The sequence below is a fragment of the Alnus glutinosa genome, chromosome 12 (genome assembly GCF_958979055.1).
Source record: "Alnus glutinosa chromosome 12, dhAlnGlut1.1, whole genome shotgun sequence".
In the NCBI taxonomy this organism is placed as follows: domain Eukaryota; kingdom Viridiplantae; phylum Streptophyta; class Magnoliopsida; order Fagales; family Betulaceae; genus Alnus; species Alnus glutinosa.
Genome location: NC_084897.1, coordinates 17,573,100 through 17,581,490, shown reverse-complemented (window position 1 = coordinate 17,581,490; position 8,391 = coordinate 17,573,100). Strand labels below are relative to the sequence as shown.

At 35.3% G+C, this 8,391-nt stretch overlaps 1 pseudogene; it reads left to right on the top strand.

The window, feature by feature from the left end:
* Positions 1 to 4,994: 4,994 nt before the first annotated feature.
* Positions 4,995 to 6,235, top strand: LOC133851256 (phosphoribosylaminoimidazole carboxylase, chloroplastic-like; annotated as a pseudogene).
* Positions 6,236 to 8,391: the final 2,156 nt, after the last annotated feature.

The following is an 8,391-nucleotide window of genomic DNA, read 5'->3' as shown; positions in this document are numbered from 1 at the left end:
ACAGGCTTGGAAGAAATATGTCATGGCCAGCTTCCTAGCTTGAGATCCTTTGGTAACTTGAGAATTGTAAAAGTTGAACATTGTGAAAAATTAAAATTTGTCTTCTCAACATCCATAGCAAAGGGTCTTTCTCAACTAGAACAATTGGAGATAAGAGAATGTAGCATCATGGAAGAGATACTTGTCACAGAAGAATTAGGAGCAGTAGAAGAAACAATTGTAGAGGTGTTGCTCCCTCAGCTCAAATTCCTGATCCTAGAAGATCTTCCAATCCTAAAAAGATTTTGCGAAGGAAGTAATATCAAATTTTCATCATTGAAGCATTTAATGGTAGACCAGTGCCTTAAATTGAAGACATTCATATCAAAACCTGTTAGTTTGGGCATGACGACCAATAAAGAACTCAAGGAAATGAATGCAAATGAGAGCCCTCATATTGCTGTTCAACCTCTCTTCAATGAAGAGGTAAATCTTTTTTACTTGTTCTCCCTGTCGTTCTAGCGTCCTTTTTTTGTTTTTTTTTTAAAAAATACTTCTTATGGATAAGTGTGTAATTAGCACATGGGATAAACCCTGCAGGTTACCTTCCCTAGTTTGGAATATTTGTCTATCTCCCACATGGATGACTTGAAAATCTTATGGCACACTCAATTGGCCGTGGATTCCTTTTACAAGCTCCAGCGTATAAATGTTGATTTTTGTGAAAATCTTGTAAACGTCTTTCAATCTGATACGTTGACAAGATTTTAGAGTCTAAAAATACTTTTCGTAAGTTGTTGTGGCTCACTGCAAGAAGTATTTGACCTGCAAGGGCTAAATGTTACAAAAACGCAAGCTGTAACAGCCATTCAGTTGAACGAATTGCATTTGCATTTTCTACCCAATATGAGGCATGTAGAGAGTAAAGACCCCAAACCAATTTTCAGCTTTCAAAATCTACAAGGAGTACGTGTTGTGGAATGTACGAGTTTGAAAAGTTTATTTCCAGCCTCTGTGGCTACATGTCTCCCGCAATTGGAGCAACTTATGATAATTAATTGTGAGGTCCTGGAGGAAATTGTTGAAGGGGAAGAAGTGGCACAACCAATAGTCTTCTCCCAAGTAACAGTCCTGCATCTTGTACAGCTACCAAGACTCAAGTGGTTTTACCGAGGAGTTCATACTTCAAAATGGCCAAAGCTGAAAGATATATTGGTGGTTTGGTGTCCAAAGGTTGAGATACTCGCTTCTGAACTTTTAAGCTTTCAAGATATACTTGGAGAGAGGCAACTTGGGATCTCCATTAAACAACCCATTTTCTTGGTTGATGATGAGGTACGTAAGAGCCTTAACTAATCTCATTGATTAAATGTCCACACATTTAGGTACAAGCGATAGAACTGGTATTGTTTATAGATGGACGAACTACTTAATCTTCTTAACCATATATCTAGAATTTTATATTTTGTTTATGATTTATATGAATATTCTATTTGCTCTAGGAGGAATGACCGAACGGGATATGGGTTTTGGGAACGACGACCGAATGGGTGAAGGGAGAGTGAAAATTTTGGAAGAGGAGTGTCCAGTAAACGCTTTGTTTGTTTCGGTATAAAATTTCTTTTGAATTTTTTTTTATTTTTTTGTGTGTTTGGTGCGACCAAAAATAATAACAAAACCGAAAATATTTTTGGTCTAACCAAAAAAACTTCATTAGTTTTGAAAAATGGTTTCCTTTAGTTTAAGTTTCTCATTCTCAAATCGCTAGAACTCATATTTTTTAGGTTAATTATTTTATTTTATGAATAGAAACTGATTTTTATATGTTAATATAATTGAATGAAAATATAAAAGATATTTTTAATTTTTCATACGCGCCAGACCTTGAAAAATGGAAAAAACATTTTTCTGAAAAATTATTTTTTTAAAAACATTTTCTGACGACAAATATTTTACGTTGGAACAAATGAAGCCTAAATTTAAATTTTCTGTTTGCTTTAAGAGGAATGACCAAATAATAATAAGAAGAAGAAGAAGAAGAAGAAGAAGAAGAAGAAGAAGAAGAAGAAGAAGAAGAAGAATAGTAGTAATAATAACAACAAAGGAAAAAGAAACTTATTACTCTCCAAGAAATGTGGTATGATTTCTCTCTTTCTTGTCTGATTGTGATGCTAATTTCCAGGAGCAAAGGCCTTCAATTTCGAAATAGTATTGAAATATCTCCACCCTATAAGTATTGACTTTATAGTAATCATTGAGTAATTCTAATTTCACAAAGATTTTAGTATTTTTTTATTTTATTTTATTTCTTCTTTTTATCTTTAATCTTCATTTCGAAAATGAAGAAAAAATTTGACTAGCTACTACAATAAAAAAGGAGTATGTAGTGGAGATGAAGGTTTGTGAAATCTGTCAACTGGGTATCTGAAATACTGGTTACTCTGTCACCAATTTATGATTAATTTGGAAGCTATATCACATCTTTAAACCATAAAATAAAATAAGTAGATGTCCAAAAAAAATCAGACAATCAACAACGATATTGCATTTGGACAACTTGAGATTTCTCAATTCAGCTAACCTTTTTCTTGGTCGAAGAGGTAAGAGGCTAATCCTTTTTTAGAAGTGATATTGTATGATCATGGAGGATCAAGAATCCTTATTCTATCATGCAACCTCTCTTCTACAAAGAGGTTGATTTTCCTTTTTTCCTTCTACTCGTTCCCTTGACAGCCTGCTTTGTGCTTGTTGAGATTACATACTTACAAATTTTTGTCATCTTTACTTGGTATCTTATCGTCAATGTGATGGTTGGAGATATATCATTAACACAGTGGATGAATTCTGTAGGTTCCATTCCCAAGTTTGGAAAAATTGAGAATCTCCTACATGGCTGACTTGAAGATTCTATGGCATAACAAATATTTCACTGCAAATTCCTATTGCAACCCTCAGACAATATTGAAATTTGAGTTCTGTGAAAATCTTGTTGTTCAAGAAACATGTCATGTTCCAGCCACTCAATTAAAAGAATTGCATCTTCGTTATCTGCCAAAACTGAAGCATATATGGAACAAGGACCCCCAACAAATTTATAGCTTTGCTATGGGATGTGAGAGCATGGAAAGTCCCATCCCAGGTGCTGAGGAAGGCTTTCCTGAAATTGAGAGAGTTCTGATTGATGATCATGGAGTCAAGGAAATTGTTTTGTGGAACCAAAACTCGAGTGAAAGTTATCCCGGACCCTCAGGAGTTTGCTTCGGAATAGAAGAAGATATACACGATAAAATTTTTGAGCTTTTAAGAAACAGTTTGGCAGAGGCAACTCGGGACCTGCATTTAACACCTTCTATTCTTGGTCGAGAGGTAAGAGGCTAATTAATCAACTACTCTTTTGAGATATATAGGTTTACAATGAGTACTGTATAGTCAAGGGCGGTCCTACATGGAGGCTTGGGGGGGCCAGGGTCCCCCCAAGCCCCAAAATTTTCCTCTAAAAAAAAATTTTTTTCCAAAAAAAAATAAATAAAAAAATTTAAAATTTTACCCCTTAATTTTTTAATTTTTTTAATTTTGCCCCTTTTATTTTTTTTCTTTTCAATTTGGCCCCTCCATTTTTAAAAGCCTAGGTCCGCCACTGTGTATAGTTCATGAGTACTGTTCATCCCTCACACTGTCACACAAGAAAAATGGTTCCTAGCTAGTGTGGAGTTCTCATGACAGTAAATCTATGTGTTATACTATAGTGTGTACCTTAATTTTTCCATCAGTGTCTAGAAACATTAGAGTACAAGCCGAACAATTTAATCCACAAGAACTGCTTAATGATTGTGGTTTCAGAAATTTCTTTTCTTACAAACAGCTCTTACACCACCTTGTATAATTCATTCGTAGAGCTTGTTGTCACATCATTTTGTGAAGACTCTTTATATTGTTAGAAAGTACTCAAAGTTGTGCTCTTTCATCTTTACTTTCATTTTGTTTTTCGTCTAACTATATTCCTGTAACATGTTGGGACCATAATCCTACCATTAACTGCAGGGAATTCACAGATGCATTTCATTACGTAGTCCCGACAATAAATTCGATGAATTAACCTAAACCTCTTGAGAGAATTGAACACGATGTATTGCATTAGGATAAACCACTAGGATGGCACTTATCATGGTGGAAACATATTAGGACTCTGAACTTTGCCACTTTTAGCAAAAATACAGTCCCCTAGACACAACTCGAAATAAAGTTTTTATTCTAAATGGGAAGTCACGTAAGTGGGATGATTTGTGATTTTTTATTTTATTTTTATTGTCCTTGTTCCAGGTGTAAGAAGAAAATAGATGAAATTACGCTTTGTTTTCTATGATTCTTTTATGAAAAATTTTCCTTGATGATGTCAAGGATTGTAATGACTGGTGCTTTTTATCTTCAATATGGTGTTTTTTCTGTCAGGCAAAGGTTCAGAATTCTAAAGAAGATGAAGATCATTCTTAATATGCAGCACCTGGAATGTGGCTTTTCTATGTTTAGTTTGTGGCACTAAAGATCATGTGTTCTTTCTTTGAAGTCAGTCATAGGAACATTAAACAGGCCGGGCTAATTTTTGGCTACTTGTTTTGATTTTGCTTCTTTATTTTCTTGTTTTGCGATGTATATTAAAAAAAAAAATGTAGTACAATTTGTATTTGCATGATACATTCCTTCCTGTAAGTGTTAACTGCTACTTCCAATTGGTGCCAAAAAGACAATATGACTATCTACATGAATTTCTGCATACATTTAATTTAATATGTATTTGCATGATACATTCCTTTGGCATTGCTTCTGTCATTCTCCACTATGGATTTATGAGTTTTATTCCTTGGGGGATGAGGGATATCCCACGCTTACATGTAAGCTCCGGCTCCAACTTTGATGATAGTTCCAAGAATTTTCCTTTTGTTTGGAGTTCATATGCCTTAAGTTGTGATTTAGAAGAAAGGTTGTTACATTCGAATTACATTAATGTTCTCTTTTCTGAGTGCAGTAACGCCACATGTTGGGATCATTATGGGCTCTGGTTCTGATCTTCCTGTTATGAAGGATGCTGCAAAGATTTTGAATATGTTTGATGTTCCTTTATGAGGTTTACTTTTCACGAATTTCTTTTATGGGACTCATCAATCACTGATTCTGTTTTCTTGTATATTCCAGTTCTAACTGAACATGTACTGTAATTTGCAGGTGAAATGACCCCTGAAGTGATGCTTACTTATGCCTCCTTTGCTCGGGAGCCAGGCACTCAGATTATCATTGCTGGTGCTGGTGGTGCAGCCCACTTGCCAGGCATATTATATCTAAACTACACTCCATAAATACTGTTGTAATTCCTCAAATGTCTCACTGGCATTAATTAAGCTATGTCATGACTTGCAGGTATGGTAGCTGCACTTACTCCCTTGCCTGTTATTGGTGTCCCTGTGCGTGCTTCTGCATTGGATGGGCTTGATTCACTTCTATCCATTGTGCAGGTATACCCTTTTTTAACTTCTATGTTATTCACTTGTGGGATGAAAAGTTTTGCAAAGATCCAGTATCCTACAAATACAATCTTAGTCTAGAAAGAATAGATTCATTTTTAATTGGATGACACATCCTTTTTTCATAGGTAATGGAATCTATTAATAAGTGTAAAAGGGCGCAACCTTAGTACGCAGGATGTATACAAAATAAAATTCTCACTAATGATGTAAAGAAGAACAGAAATCCGCTTGCTTAATCATGTTAGTTTCTGCCCAATGACTTCCATAGTTGTTAAATAACAGATTATAGAGCCTCAGAGAAAAACATGCTGCTTTATTTGTGATCTCCCAGTTCATATTTGATCTCTATTTCCCTTTTTTTTTTCATTGATTCTTTTTCTTTTTCTTTTTTCAATTGTTAGGTAGAAAGTCCTAAAACTTTTTTCCTCTTTTATGATTATGCAGATGCCAAGGAGTGTCCCAGTTGCAACGGTTGCAATAAACAATGCTACCAATGCAGGTTTGCTCGCAGTAAGGATGTTGGGGATGATTCAGGATGCTGACCTACTGGCTAGGTTCTGTTCTGACGCGCACTGTGTTATAAACCTAAGAAAGAAAGAAATTTTTTTGGTTAATATATCCTGCATTTACTATCTGGGTTTAACATTATTTGCAGAATGAGGCAGTATCAAGGAGACACAAGGAATGAAGTCTTGACAAAAGCAGAGAAGCTGGAGAAAGATGGTTGGGAATCTTAACTATGGAAGTTTGAGTTTGTGACTCACTGCCACAGAAAAGTTCAGAATGAACAAAAGATATGTCCAAATAGTGAAGTATCAAGTGGATCAAGATTTCCTACCATGAATACAAATACTTGTTATTTTGTTAAGAAAGGACGAGTGCCAATGAAAATTCAGAGGTCAACAAGGAAAGAAGCAGAGAAAACACAGGGGGGGAAGAAGCCTTTTACCCATTGTAATGCTACTGAGCATCTCCAGCAAATGCTTTGAAGGGCAGCCACTTTGACTCTCTAACAAATGCTCCAAAAAAAAATGTTTGCTATAGTAAACTTTCATATGTGAAAGTTTACTGTAACGCATTGAGTGAATATAATATTGAGGGCAACGGTTTACTTTTTTTTTTTTATTGGTTTCTGTCTCAAAACATTGAAAAATAATATTTATGTTCCGTTTGTTTTGGCGTAAAATATTTTCTAATGTTTGGTGCAACAAAAATTTATGATCAACAGAAATCATTTTTAATTTGACTGAAAAAGCTTCTTTGATTTTTGGAAAACGATTTACAGTTTTAAAAATCGTAAATCATTTTCTGAATTTAAATTCTTCATTCTTGCGTACACGTTCGTGAGAATTCGCCACCGTTGACATTGAAGTTTGTTGGCGGCCCAAATTTGCGTCGAAAGTTCTCTAATTTTGGGATTTGGGCACCGGAATCCGGCGACATTGGCTGCTGGATTGGCGAATTCGGCCAGAATATCGCCATTTGCACTGAAATCCGACAGTACTGTGCTAAATTCTGGTGAAAGTGGCAGGAATCTCGCCGGTTGCACTATATTCTGGCCCTGTCGCTGGAATTTGGCAATAGTAGCTGGATTTTGGCGTAGCTATGGCCAGTGCAGCCAGATTTCTAACAATTTCGTTGGAATCCAGCTGCACTGGCCAAAAATTTGCCGGTCGGCGAGGAAATATGGCTAGTGCTACCGGATTCCGGTCACTTGTGGTTTTTCGTCGTTGGTATTTGGTTCGTACGAGCCAAATACTTAAAAATATTTTCAAGGAAAAAAATGATTTCGTTGAAAATATTTTACGTCGAAACAAACGGAACATTATAAAGAAAGTAAAGAATGAAATGGATAATCTATTGAAATTTGTATTGAAAAAGTAGTAGCTAAAATAAAAAGAAAGAGAAAAATGTGTTTTGGGTAGTTAAGCCACTACCGCTCGAGATCACTTTTCCAGTTGAGCTGATTGATTTTGTGAGGTTGTTTATCCATAATTTTTCCTACTCTGCAAATTTGTTGGAGAGTTGCCACTTAGCATTGCAATTGCATATTGTTTTCTTGCACCCACCCTGCAACAATGGCATACTAAGGAGCATAGACTATAGTGGACAAAAAGGCAAGACATGCATCATAAATTACTAGCTGTGCTTGCTCCACTACTGCTCGGAGGTGGCTTGTCAGCTTCCGGCCAAACTAGCTAGGCAAATTTCAGCCGGCGGTTTTCAGGCCACGACTTGTCATCCACCAAAGGAAATACCATGCATGGAAAAACTGAGTTGTACTTCATTAGTAAATTGTGTAGTGTCTCTCTCCACTTCCTTTCCTTTGGACTACTCACACATAACTCATGAGGAGAAATAAAAAAAAATAAAAAATAAATTGAAAAATAAATAAAGAAATAAAATCTCCCTATATATAGTGACAATTTTCATAGTTTCTATAAGATTTTATTAATTTTTATATGAGTAATACGATATACAAGACTTTTATTTTCCTCTTATTTCCTCACATGTGACATGGCTTTTAAAATCATCATTAAATTTTGGATGAATGATTATTAAATTATGATCTTATCGTGATTTTAAAAGCTATGTCATCTTTGGAGGGATAGGAGTCTTGCATATAGCATTGCACATTAGGCGAAATGAGCGTTGTTAGCAACTTCAGCCGGTGAAAAATAAATGTGATAAATGAGTGTGAAGAGAGATAAATATTTATTTATTTCTCTTCATAAATATTTGTTTTATTAGAGGGTTTTTTTTTTTTTTTTTCTATTCAAATATGGGGAAAGGGAAAGGGGTCGATCTACAAACCAACCGAACCTCAACGGAAAAGGCAGTAAAACACAAATACAAACAATAAACGGTAGGCAACAGTGATCATCTATAATTG